Here is a 14,313-nt window from a genome sequence, read left to right on the forward strand (position 1 = left end):
AATTTTTATAAGCCTAAATAAAACATTTTCAGAATTTTACTTGAGAACATAACTATTTTAATCAGATTTTATGTTTGAAGTAGCTATAGATCATTCCTGATTAAGATGTTTTAATAATGACCTTTTCTAATCTCTTCAAATTCATGGTGTTGAAAACCCAATGAAAATATTTGTCCAGATAAATTACCAAAATAATTTTACAATGTTTTAAAAACAATTCAAACTGTTGATATTATATAGGAAGCATCTAAAGCTCTTCCTTAATTTCACTAAGAAAATGTAATTTGAAATTTCTTGTGATAGGGCATGGTAGCTCTGTAACGTGCCCACTTGGCTAGTTGGACTGTGTCTCCCAGAAGCCCTTTCCCTATGTGTTTTCAGTCAGGATGGGCTTCAGCAGGCATTTTTGCATGAGATTTGGAGGGTAGAAGTGAAGCAGAAGCCATTCTGTTTTGTATGCTGGGAAGGTTGGAGCAGGGGTGTTTTAAGGCTCACATGTGTTGCTTTATCTTTCGGCTCATCTCATTTGCTTAGGGTAGCATCTGGACCTTGAACTGCTGCACCTTCCCCTGAATCTTCCTTTGCCTTCTCCAATTCCTGAGCCAAGTGTGTGTTTATGTGTTTAGCTCTGGGACAAAGGGCATTAGCATCTCCTGCAGGACACTCACTTCATCAAGGCTGGAGACAGCAAGAACTGACACTGGTTGCAGGCCATCCTTGTAGGTTACATCTTGACCTTAATCTCTCCTATTTATATGCACCTTGCTTGCTCTTGGGTTTCAAATCCAGCACTAGACACAAAAATAATAGCTTATTGGTGGCAGAGGCCGGGGAGGCTTTGGGGGGCGAGGCGGCTTCCGAGGAGGCAGAGGAGGAGGAGGTGACCACAAGCCACAAGGAAAGAAGAAGAAGTTTGAATAGCTTCTGTCCCTCTGCTTTCCCTTTTCCATTTGAAAGAAAGGACTCTGGGGTTTTTACTGTTACCTGATCAAGGACAGAGCCTTCTGAGGACATTCCAAGACAGTATACAGTCCTGTGGTCTCCTTGGAAATCCGTCTAGTTAACATTTCAAGGGCAATACCTTGTTGGTTTTGACTGGATATTCATATAAACTTTTTAAAGAGTTGAGTGATAGAGCTAACCCTTATCTGTAAGTTTTGAATTTATATTGTTTCATCCCATGTACAAAACCATTTTTTCCTACAAAAAAAAATAATAATAATAGCTTAATAGAAACTGTTCAACCACGGCAAAGTGCGGTGGCTCACACCTGTAATCTCAGCGCTTTTGGAGGCCGAGGTAGGTGAATCTTGACCGAGGTGGTCAAGAGTTCGAGACCAGCCTGGCTAACATGGTGAAACCCTGTCTCTTTACTAAAAATACAAAAAATTAGCTGGGCCTGGTGGTGGGCGCCTATAGTCCCAGCTACTCAGGAGGCTGAGGCAAGATAATCGCTTGAACCTCGGAGGCAGAGGTTGCAGTGAGCAGAGATTGCACCATTGCACTCTATTTAGCCTGGGGAACAAGGGCAAAACTCCGTCTCAAAAAAAAAAAGAAAAAAAAAAAAAAGAGAGAGACTGTTTAATCAGCTTCCATAGTTGCATAAGGTGAAATCCTTGTCTGTCTGTCTATCTATCTATCTATCTATCTATCTATCTATCTATCTATCTATCATCTATTAATCATCTATCTTTTTCTCTATCTAGCTGTCTATTTGTATGTCTGGCCATCTTATCCCCAAAAAGTTCTTCTTCTCTGTCTGAACCCTGACTTATACGTAGGACAAATAAATTTCAAATCCAAATAAAATTTCACATACCAGGTATTTTAAAATTCTACTAAAATTCTACTATTAGAACAGTTACCTCTAGCTTGCAGGCCATTCAAGTGCATATTAGTCACAAACAGACAAAAGCATCAATGGTGGATTAAAGACAACTGCAAATTCTTTGATATTTCTCCCATTTAGAGGTGGGGTCTACTTTCCCTTTTCTTGAATCTAGGCTGGCCTGTGACTGCTTTGGCCAATTGAATAGGGAAGAGTGATGCTGTGCTGTTTCCAGGCCTGTTCTTTAAAAGGACTTGGAAGCGTCTGCCTTGGCCTCTTGGTGCCGGAGTTGCTGTATAAGAATCTGACTACCTTGCTGGAGAGACCTTGTGGAGAAGACTTGACCTTATATGCAGAGGTAGAGGAGCCCTGGTTAGTCCAGCCATCTAGCCATCCTGTCAAAATAGCAGGTATGTGAGAAAAGCTGTCTTGATTCCTCCAGCCCAGCCCAGCCACCAACTGAATAATACCAACTATATGTACCTCAAATGGAGCAAAAGAACTGCTCAGCTAAGTCCTGCCCAATGTCCTGACTCAGAAGATAATGAGAGATAATGAAATCATTGTTGTTTTAAGCCACTGTGTTTTGAGGTAGTTTATTACACAGCAATGGATAACAGAACATTATTTAATATATACATACGTAAAGACAGGTATTTGGGACCAATGCCTGGATTAGCACTTACCAGGAGTCCCCTTTCCCCATCTCTCCACCCCATGCTGCAGTTTGGGTTGTATTCCTTGCTCAGTCGCCTGGAGCATCCATTCCCCTGGAGCTCCACGAGCCCTTTGGACTCAGAGAGCAGGGGTTTGCTCTGCAGTGCCTGCTGAAGTACATCTCCAGGAAGTAGAGCACCTTGGCTATGCACAGTGCATCTGGCAGAGCAGTGAGGGCTCCATTTTGCTCATTGCACTCAAGATCTCCAGGGACTGTGGGGTCCCCTGTCAGACCTTGCTCTGCTCCATCCTCTCTACAAGGAGCCTTGGATAAGGCTTCTAACATCCCGGAGGCTCCAGGCAGCCAGGCCCTGCCAGACTGCCCTGAGGGCCAAAGGGATTAATATCTCACAGCACATCTGTAAGTGATTCTTGGCATTCCAGGGAGTCTGGCACAACTGTGAGCAGCTCTGAATTAAATCAAGCTTCTTAATTTGTGCAGCTCAATTTTTTTTTTTTTTTTTGTATTTTTGAGACGGAGTCTCGGTCTGTCGCCCAGGCTGGAGGGCAGTGGCATGATCTTGGCTCACTGCAAGCTCCGCCTCCCGAGTTCACCCCATTCTCCTGCCTCAGTCTCCCGAGTAGCTGGAACTACAGGCGCCCGCCACCACGCCTGGCTCATTTTTTGTATTTTTAGTAGAGATGGGGTTTCACTGTGGTCTCGATTGCCTGACCTCGTGATCCGCCTGCCTCGGCCTCCCAAAGTGCTGGGATTACAGGCATGAGCCACTGCGCCCGGCCAGCTCAAATTTTTAAAATTCTTACTAATTTTTTATTTGCTAGATCACCCCCTTTCTGTCTTGTCTTTTATTATCTATTTAATCCTATCCTTTTTTGAAATCCTAACTTAGTCATTATTGTTATGCTAATCAGCTGCCTTTGCTTTCAGATCCATTTCCTGCCCTTGTCTTACTCTACTCTGTATTACAGCCAACCACATTTCCAGGCTCCCTTGTCCTCTGCTATCTAGGTGAGTTTTGTCAGTGGAAGACATTGGTGGAAGGCTGGATGCTTCTTCTAGCATCTCTGGTGGTGTCTGTGTCTCCTCCATGACTTCAGCTCCCACTGGGTGTCACTCACTTCGTGGTTTTAGTGCTTGCCCAATGGCCTGACTTCTGAGCCCTGCTTCTGCAGCCCAGGAGAGTAGCAGCAGCCTGCTGCTTCAGTGTCTGGGTTGTCACTCTATTCCTGTTTGACTTCTCTGTGCTTCTATGACCCATGTAAGTCATTAAATTCCCTCTGTCAGAAAGACTTAGGTTCCTGTTTCATGACTGGATGCTGACTGATAATGTTATTATTATTGTAACTATTATCGTTGTTATTGTTTCTATTATTTTATACTGTCAATGCCTGTTTAAATTTACCCATGTGTTTTCAAATTACTTTGATCACCTTGCATTTTGCATTCCACTTCTTTACTTTTGGTTAAAGTTTTCTTCTTTTTGCAACATATCCTTATTATTTATTTCTGTAAGGGTGTGTGTTTTAGATAACTTACAGATTCAAAATTTTAAAATATGACTTTTTGTCATTTACTTAAGATCTGTATGCAAGAAGGAATGAAAAAGATGAACAGGTAGAGGCAAGGACTACCTACCACAACTCAGGTCGATATTAATTTTATGATTCAATTAATTCCATAAATTCTCTTTTCTATATGAATACAAGGTTCCTCCCTCTGTGTACTCACACATCTACCTCTTCTAGAAGTTGCCTTGGTATCCACAAAGAAGTTGAGGTGGTCCAGTACTCATAAGCCAACAAACTTCAAAGGAGAGTCAAATGTACATTTTCAAAACAAGAGTATTGAAGAGTTGAAATAAACACACGAAAAGAGATTCAAATGTACATCTTAAAAGGAGGAGGAGATACGTTGAAGAAGTAGGGGAATGTGACGTTGAAAGTCTCTGAAGAGGTTATGATAGTAGTTTAAGGGAGTAGAACATTAAAACATTTTTGTCTGTTCAATCGTAATTTTTAAAAATGATAGCATAGAGTTTGGCCAATTATGGAGGGGCAGATTTCATCATTGTCAATGAGCAGTAAGCTTCCTTGGTTTTTTATTTGGGAAGTGTATTTATTTTACTTTCACTTTTGAATGAGATTTAGCTGATGCAATGAACTGAATTGTGTTCCTCCAGAATTTGTATGTTGAAGCTCTAATGGCAAATGTTACAGTATTTGGAGACAGGGCCTTTAAAGAGATAATTAAGGTTAACTAAGGTCATAAGGATAGAGACTAACCCAATGTCACTGTCCTTATAAGAAGAGAAACCTGGATGGCACCGTGGCTCACGCCTGTAATCCCAGCGCTTTGGGAGGCCGAGGCGGGCGGATCACGAGGTCAGGAGATCGAGAACGTACTGGCTAGCACAGTGAAACCCCGTCTCTACTAAAAATACAAAAAATTGGACGGGCGTGCTGGTGGGCACCTGTAGTCCCAGCTGCTGGGAAGGCTGAGGCGGGAGAATGGCGTGGGCACGGGAGGCGGAGCTTGCAGTGAGCCGAGATCGCTCCACTGCACTCCAGTCTGGGCGACAGAGAGAGACTCCGTCTTAAAAAAAAAAAAAAAAAAAAAAAGACACCCAGGATGCGTTTGCACAGAGAAAAGGCCACAGGAAGATACTGCAAGAAGAGGGTGCTCTGCAAGTCAAGGAGAAACCAAACCTAACACTTTGATCTTTGACTTCTGGGCTCCATAACTGTGAAAAATAAGCTTCTGTAGTTTAAGCCACCTAGTTTGAGGTATTTTGTTATGGCAGCCCTAGAAAACTAAATACAGCTGGGTATAGAATTCTAGGTTGATGATTTTGCTTTTATGGTATTTTTATAGTATTTTGAGATGTGTGTCTTCGAAGTTCTGCAGTTGCATTATGTTGTGGCTTGCTTTGGATTTGTTTCGTTTAAGCTTTATTTATCCTTCCTGGAATTCATTACAATTTTTGAACTTCACGATTCAAGTGTTTTAATCATGGATGAAAACATTTCAACCATTATCTCTTCAAGTATTGCCCCCGTCTTATTTTCCTCTATTTCGCATTCTTGGAATTAAATCTGTTGGTCCTTCTCATTGCGTCTTCCATGTCCCTTAAGCTTCCATATTTTCCAGATCTTTATATCTCTGTGCCTATTGAGTAATGTCCTAAAATCTGTTTTCCAGTTTATAAATTCTCTTGCTGTATCTACTCATTTAAGTTTTTAATTTCCTTGACATATACCTATGTGAATGGGTGGGTTTTTACTTAGACTACCTTTTCATGTAGAATATGTTGACTACCTTTTCATGTAGAACATAGCTTCTATGCAAGGTTCTCAATTCCAATTTCCTGCCCACTTGGGCCAAATGCTTACTTCATGTTTCTACATGAGCATGAAATCCCAAGCCCTTGGGTGAACAGAATCAATAATCACCGGTCCGGCACGGTGACTCACGCCTGTAATCTCAGCACTTTGGGAGGCTGAGACCAGCCTGGCCAACATGGTGAAATCTTGTCTCTACTAAAAATCCAGAAAAAATAAAAAGTAAATAAATAAAATTAGCCCAGAGTGGTGGCATGCGCCTGTAATCCCAGCTACTTGCGAGGCTGAGGCAAGAGAATCGCTTGAACCCAGCAGGTGGAGGTTGCAGTGAGCTGAGATCGCTCCACTGCACTCCAACCTCGGTGACAAAGCGAGAGTCCATCTCAAAAAAATAACAATAAATAATAATAATCACCCCTCCACCTCCACAGCACAGCTACATCATGAACTGACACCTTGAAACTTTGTTCTGTTTTCAATTATCTCTTGGTTTCTGATGCCTGGGCATTTCTTTTTCTTTCTTGAGAACTTAAGCATGAATATAAAACATTTCAAATTTTATATTTTATCCAGTATTTCTAGTTTTTTAATAGTGAGATTTATCTTATTCTCTCATTTTATTAGAACAGAAAGTCTTGAGTAACATTTCAAAACTGAGAAAAAAAGTCTCATTATTAGTTTTAGAAAAAGCGAGACAATCTGTGTTGTTCTGGCACCAAGACGAAGTTCTAGAAGATTCTCTCTTGATCCTTAAACAGCATAGAAAAACCAGGTAAGTTGACTACGTTCATGTTTAGGCGTATGATGGCCAGTGGATCCAAAACCTACCCTATATCTACATCTTGGTAGCCACATTAATCTGACATCTGACAGCAAGAGTAATGATTGGGTTCACTGGAAATCTTTGTGAAGTACAAGTGAAGTCCTTGTGAAGTCAGAGTGAGTGTCAGAACTTTGAGTTCTAGTTGTGGCTCTAGACTGATTCAAAAGGTCAGGGCCTAATCAATTTACTCGTTAACTTATAATCATAATTAATTAGATTTTATTAATATGAGAATAAAAGAATTGTCCAGCACCTACTAAGCCAAATCCTAGTGATATGGAGAAGCAGATAAAAGTTGCTGCTCTCAAAGAACACAGTTCAGTAGTAGGAGACTGGCTTGGAATCATCTATCCTACAAGTGAAATTTTGATGGATTTTTGTTGAGGTGCAAAGGCTGGAGCGGTCAGTTGAATCTTGCAGGGGGTACTATAATCAGAAAGTTCCAAGAGTAGTAAATGAGAATTCTGGAGGCCTAAGATCTTGCAATCAGATTTGTAGAAGGATATTTAAGGTGTGCAGGCTCCTCCATGAGTAGCCCCAATGCCTTGGGTAGAATGGATACAAAGGTACGGACTTTTTGCATCCTTCACAGGATATCAGGAGGCTTAGAGCAATATCTGCAAAATGTTGGCAATTGCTGAAATGCAGCCCTACAGCATCCATGGGGTCTTGCCCTTCTTCAACCATTCAGTAAATAGCACTCAGTAGAAATTCTGGCTGAGGATACTTGTTTTCAAAACAACAGCCCTGAGCCAACCTTCTTAAGTAGTTCCATATGCTTTTATGGAGAGTTTATGGATTGTGGCCTTTGGAATTCTTTTGTTTATCACTGGGAATTCAAGTCCTGAAAGCTGCTAACTAACCATGAGGTCCGCTGGTTATACAAGCTGTTGGACCTCTTAAGGACTTTGACATAAGGACCACTTTCTGTGAAATAAGAATTAGTGGTTTAAAAAGAGTGTACTTAACAGTATCATGTAAGTATCAGATTCTGTATGTCATTACTAGCCAGGGTTTTTTTTAAAAAACTGGACTGTGCTGCCTTGTGTGTACATTTAAATGAGGCCCTTAAAGGGAAATCTGAGCAATGTCTTCAAACAAAGACTTATAATCAGAGGGGTCTTTTTTTTTAAAAAAAAAATGAATAACTATCTTCAGCAGACCTAAAATCAGGATGGAAAGGTGGGTACTTCCCCACCTGGGCCCCAAAGCAGGGCCCTTCAAAATACTGAAGGTCCAGCATTCCCCGGGCAATTCTTCCTCTGTCTCTGTCCTCCCCACCGCCGTCAATGCCCAGCTTGCAGTGATATTCTTTTACCCTTTACTAATCTAATGCCAAACACATGTAGGTTCTATCCTGTTTCCAGGAAAGAGGTTTCCATGAATTGCCTCATCAGCCTTACTAATAGCTACAATATATGGAGCACTTTGTGCTCAGCACTCGATTCCTTTTATACTTGATGTCTTTTCATCCTTTCTTCACAATAGCCCCATGAGGTGGGTGCTATAATTATTTCTCATTTTACAGATAAGGAAACCAAAGCTCAGAGAGTCTGAGCAATTTGCTTAAAGTTACTTAACAGCTATATTAGCCTACTACTTATAATTCGACTACCTGTGTCCAAGGCTACATAAATTCAGGTCACCCGACTCAAAGCTCTTAGTCAACATGCTAGCCTCCTTCTCACTCTCTCATAGGAAAAATCTATATGTTTCTTATGAGATCTAGCTTGATCTCTAAGTCTCCATTCCAGCTTGGAAGAACTATGGTTCTTCTGCAATGTCAGTTGTGTTGCTGTTCATGCTGTTTTCATGTAAAACAACGTGAGAAAGAGGCTGATAATCTCCCTCCATGAAACAGTTCTTCACACATTTAAAATCATCCGTGGCTGATCATAAATGCTTCTCCAGAGAGTGAACGGTCATGGCTGGTGCGGAAGGGTAACACTCTGCAAAGGCGGATGTGAGACCTGGCAGCTCTGTCTGTGTACATATAGCTTAGGGCTGACAAGTGAGTCAGCAGAAGTGAGCAGACAATACTGCATTGAGTTTTAACATGATGAGTCAGCCTTGCTATCTGGCCAGCTTCAGTGCAACCCCCTGAAGTTTTAACAGAATATTAATTGCCTTTTCACTTCCCGTTCCACACAGCTGGGTGGGATTGCTACCAGCCACACTGTTGAGAAGTTACACATTTTAGCCCAGCCTAGAAAGGTTTCCTGTGGTGGGTGAAATGACAACATGCACAAAGGTCAAACTCCAGATGTGGGAATCTGACCTTTCCTCCTCTTGGGGAAAACATTGCCTCATTATAATCTCAAAAGATTTTTGTACAGGTTTAAGGCTAGAGTCTACTGAAAGATCCAAACTCCTCTAACATAGAGGATGCCAGCCTGTTTCATGTAAATTTATCCAAGACTTTGAGACCACCTACAAAATTCCTGAGCCAAGGGACCAGAGGATGTAGGTGAATGTTTAGGCATTTCTGAAGCAGGGAGCTAGACCTAGAAGTTGCTGCTTGCTCCTAGAAGTTGGAAGGCATTTCAAGATGAGGAATGAGTTGTTTCTGGATTGATGCCTTCACTGGCTAGAAATGCCAGTGGGTGGTGGGAAGAGTACATGGCAGGATGAGAAGGAGTTTCACATTAAGTCATTCATTTATTCATCTGTGTATTCATTTTATAAAAATTCATATCAGATTTGCAAAATTCACTCACAATACACTCAGAGATGATAAAAAATGTAACTTAATTCTTTTTATTAACTGGTGGAATATTTCTTTCAAATTTCCACCACTGGACCCCAGAGTGGGAATTAAATTTTAGCCCAATCTCGTAAACTTAGTTCCAATGTAATTATTCAGGTTGAGCTAAAAGTTTCTTTTCATCTTTCAGGTTTCCTCTCCATGCCTCTACTCCTATGCAATTTGACCTCTGAGTATGCAGCTGGTGATAGATGGAAACCCTTGTTCATAAACTTTGTGGCACTATTGGCAGGAATGAGGGGACTTCTGGATCCTCACTGGTCACTGTGGCAGAGTGGCTGGTGTTGTCTGCTCCCTAGACAGGAACCCACTGAAGAATCTGACATTTTTTGATATGCTGGCATTCATTGTTACAACCCGTCACCATCCCAGCCATCAATCCAGGCCATGGGGTCCATGTCCATGGTGGGAAGGAGGAGGAGGAAGCTGGCTTTGTTCTGACCTTGGGCTTCTGCTGCTCCACCAGTACTTTCTGTGGGGGAAATAGGTAAGGAAATGGCTGTTCAGAGGAGAAGATGTATCAGTAAACTTTTGCTACAGTGATGCTGCAAAACAAACCATCAGTGACTTTCAGTGGTACATAGCAATAAACATTTATTTAGCTCAGTGATTGACAATCTTTTTTTTTGAAAAGGGCCAAATAGTGAATATTTTAGATGTTTCAGGCCATACAGTCTCTGAACTCTGGCCTTGTAGCACAATAGTAGCCTTAGATGCTATGCAAATGGAGGAGCATGACTGTGTTCCAATAAAACTTTATTTATGGACACTAAAATTGGAATTTCATGGAATTTTTATATGTTAAGAAATATTACTCTTTGATTTTTTTCAACCACGAAGTTGAATGGTCTGTGAGTTTTTTTCACAAGTCATACAAAAACAGATGGTGGGCCAGACTTGGCCCATGGTCATAGTTGGCTGAACCTTGATTTAGCTCATGAATCTGTTCTGGGTTGGGCTCGGCTGCTCTGCGCTGCACTCATCTGCAGTCAGCTGTGAGTTGGCTAGGCAGCTCTGCTGGTGGTGCCAGGGCTCATTCACATGTATGGAGATTGTTTGCCATTGGCTGATCCACAGTAGCCTTGGCTGGGATGGCTGTGGCACGTCGGCTCTGCCGTGTGAGTAGCCAGCAGGTCAGCTTGAGGATGCTCTCTTAGAGGTGGAGACACGTGAGTCTAAGTGGAAATGTGCAAGCACTTTCAGAATTGCCTGAATTATGTTTGCCAACATCTCACGAGACAAAATCGGTCACCAGACTAAAGTCACAGTTGGGTGATTTGGGGCAGAATGCCCCTCCCAGAGTGAGAGGGCACTGCCAAGGTACATGGCAAAAGTGATGGATGTTCTGGAGCCATTAAGACACTCAACCCACCAAACGACCTAAATTGGGGATAATTTTTGTTTGTTTGTTTGTTTGAGATAGGGTTTTACTCTGTCACCCAGGATGGAGTGCAGTGGTATGAACATGACTCACTGCAGCCTCAACCTCCCAGGTTCAAGTGATCCTCCTGCTTTAGCCTCCCAAAGTGCTGGGATTATCAGCATGAGCCACCACACCCAGCCAGTTATTTTATATTTTACTTTTTGTTTTCTTAGAGATAAGGTCTTTACTCTGTCACCTGGACAGGAGTGTAGCAGCACCATATTAGCTCACTGCAGCCTCAAAATTCAGGACTCAAGTGATCTTCCTGCCTCACCCTCTTCAGTAGCTGGGACTACAGGTATGTGCTACCACACCAGCTCAGTTTTTAAGTGTTTTGTAGAGTTGGGGGTCTCACTGTTTGCCCAGGCTGATCTCAAATTCCTGGGCTCCAGTGATCCTCCCACCTCAACCTCCCACAGTGCTAGGATTACAGATGTTAGCCACCTTACCCAGCCGAAAATTTAAAAAATATTCTACTTGTGATCCTTTCTCATGGTGTGATGCTAGACCGGCTGCGGTATGATTGTGAAACATGTAAGTGGGGAACACAGACATGGTGGAACAAACAAGTGTGATCAGAGAGAAGGAGGTGTGTGTGCAAAGGCACAGAGGCAAGAAAGAGCTCTTTGGTGAGACAGTGCTAGGTGGAGTGAGTATAACGATTGGAGAGGAGAGTAGGGAAAAGCGGGCAGACCTCAGAGTGGATCTTATAAAACTCAGTAATATTTTGGATGCAGTGAGCTAGGTAGTGTCCAAAGAAGCAGCCATTTGAGAGTGAGCAAAAATGATCCTGGTTTAAACACCTTAGCAGTAGTGTGGCCCTGTGGTGGAGATGTGCAGGGCACTGGGCTGTCCGCCTCCTTTGTCTGTGTGGTGAAGGAAGGGGTGAGGAAGAGCGCTCAGAGTGCACAGATGGATTCTCAATTCAGGGTGAAACAGGATTTTAGATCCAGTTTCCTGTTATAGTGGTTTTAGAGCAAAGAATCAGGGACTCTGCTATTTTCTGGTATAAAATGAGAGCAGCCATATACTTCCTATGCCCTTGAATCAAGATCAGACAATTCCAGGGAAGAGCTAAGCTTTAACCTTTGACCTCTGGGGTAAAGTTTTTCTTTCTCCCTCCCTCTTTTCCTCCTTCCTCTCTTCCTCTCCACCCCCTCTTTTTTGTTTACGTTTTGAGCTGAGTAAGAGGGGAAAATGGGGCCTGATATACTACAAACTCCAACTAGAGTCCTTGGCATCATGGAAAATTCCTCGACTTGTTTTACAAAGGTTGGCTACACCCTGAGATTCCATTGTTTCAAAGTGGAGTCATGTATATGACATAGGTTTTGCATTAGGACTCTGGGGGATTTTGCTTATGAAACAAAATGTGCAATCTGCTTAGTTTCCCAGTGGCAAAGCAGAAAACTAGATCTATTTGTTACAGAACTTTACGCTTCGGTTTTCCCTCATAATTACAGGTGTGCCTTTGAAGCTCACTGCAGCAAATTCAATGAGACCTTACGGTTTAAAATGAAAATAAAATATTTTTAGAATGAAGCATCATAGGTTTAAGAATAGAATATTTTAAAAACGCAAAAAACAAGAAGTTCAATGTGTGTGTTACCTGTTAATGGATTTCCCTTTTCCTTATCTCCTAAGTCCTGCTGTCCAAGATCCCTTGATTCTTTGCCTAGAATCAATGATGTCATTCAAAGGGAATGTTTGGAGGCACTGTCCTAGCTCACCCCCAGCATTTCAGATGTCATTAGCATCACTAGGAAAACAGACTTGAAACCAGGTTCAAGAAGAATAATGATCTGCATTTTGTTTTTATAGTTTGCTGTCTTCCCCTCTAGATTATCTAGTTTAAAAAGGAACTTTCATCATCCTTGAACTTCTATGTTGATCGGACATTTTGTCCCTATTATTTCCTCTTTCTTCACATTACATCAATGAGAGAGTCGAGAATAGGTGTGAAAGAAGTCAGGTTATGAGCTAACAGGATACTGGGGAGTGATACATTAACTCTAGAGGCGGTCAATTCTGTGGAAGATGCTATTGATGCTGAGTGCGTCTGCCTAGGTGGTCTCATCCAGAGCTTTCCATGCCACAAATATGCTGCTGACTCCTCAGTTGCTATTTCTTTTTATGCCTTAGATCTGTATATTCCAACCATTGCCTGACATCATGAGACTGCATGTCTAACAGTCAACCTCAAACTCTTTGTGGCTAAAAGAGGTTCTGTACTCACCTGACCCCATCTCTACCCTCCGCAGATTAGTAAATAGCACCACCATCCACTCAGCTATTTGCTGGAAATCCTTGGAGTCACCTGCATCCCTTCATCCCTTCATTTCATACCTCACCTGCAATCCATCAGCAGGTCCTGCAGCTGCACACGGTATCCCAAGCTGATGACTTCTCAGCACCTTCTGGCTGCAGCCCAGCCGAGGCATGTAGCATCATTCTCACTGGCCTCTCTGCTTCCCCCATAGCCAATCTTCGGACCACAGCTGGACACATTTTTTCAATGAGTGAAGATCAACCTACTCCCCTGCTTCAGCTCCTTTTATGTTTTCTTTTTCTCACTTAGAATGTAAGCTTCTTACCCAAGGCTACAAGGACACACAACTCAATCTTCCTCCCGTTCCCCGCTTAGCCTCTATCTCTACTAACACTCTCTGTTCCTTGACCTTCCAAATGTACCCTGTCTCAGGGATTTTGCTCTTGCTGCTTGAAATGTTCTTTGAGAAGGTCCCTGCCTTTTTTCTCAGTATTCAGGTGCCAGCTCAAATATCAGATCCTCAGAGAGTCCTTCTCAGATTATCCTAGCAGGAGCAATAATATTGTCCCTCCTCCACTCTCTGTTTCTTGTTTGTTTTGTTTTGTTTTTTGGTTTTGGTTTTGTTTTTGAGATGGAGTCTCTCTCTGTCACCCAGACTGGACTGCAGTGGGGTGATCTTGGCTCACCGCAACCTCTGCCTCCAGGATTCAAGTGATTCTCCTGCCTCAGCCTCCTGAGTAGCTGGGATTACAGGTGCACACCACTGCTCCTGGCTAATTTTTGTATTTTTAGTAGAGACAGGGTTTCACCATGTTGACCAGGCTGGTCTCAAACTCCTGACCTCAGGTGATCTGCCCACCTCAGCCTCCCAATGTGCTGGGATTATGGGTGTGAGCCACCGCACCTGGCGTCTGTCTGTTTTAATGATTATTTTCTTCTTCACGCTAAAAATTCTTCAAAATACCTGCGTGTTTATTGTCTGTCTTCCCTACTAGAATGTAAACTTCTTGCAGACATGGATTTTTGTCTTGTTCATTGTGGTGTGCCTCGCAGCTAGACAGTGCTTAGTACAACACAGGTACTCGATAAATGTTTGCTGAATTAATGAAAAAACACTAATAAGGTAGGATTTACCCTGATGATCTGGTTTTTTAAAAGCCTGCAATAAGTGTTGAATTCCACCAGGTTC

At 42.3% G+C, this 14,313-nt stretch overlaps 1 long non-coding RNA gene across 1 annotated transcript in view; it reads left to right on the forward strand.

Annotated features, from left to right (window-relative positions):
- LOC105551260 overlaps window positions 1-10,271 on the forward strand; it is an 84,907-nt gene extending 74,636 nt beyond the window's left edge. The window contains exons 7-9 of the long non-coding RNA XR_001007844.1: window positions 2,004-2,238; window positions 6,643-6,784; window positions 9,563-10,271. This is a non-coding gene — a long non-coding RNA (uncharacterized LOC105551260). The remainder of the gene's footprint in view (window positions 1-2,003; window positions 2,239-6,642; window positions 6,785-9,562) is intronic.
- Window positions 10,272-14,313: the final 4,042 nt, after the last annotated feature.

This window comes from Mandrillus leucophaeus, unplaced genomic scaffold, assembly GCF_000951045.1.
Source record: "Mandrillus leucophaeus isolate KB7577 unplaced genomic scaffold, Mleu.le_1.0 Scaffold513, whole genome shotgun sequence".
NCBI lineage: Eukaryota > Metazoa > Chordata > Mammalia > Primates > Cercopithecidae > Mandrillus > Mandrillus leucophaeus.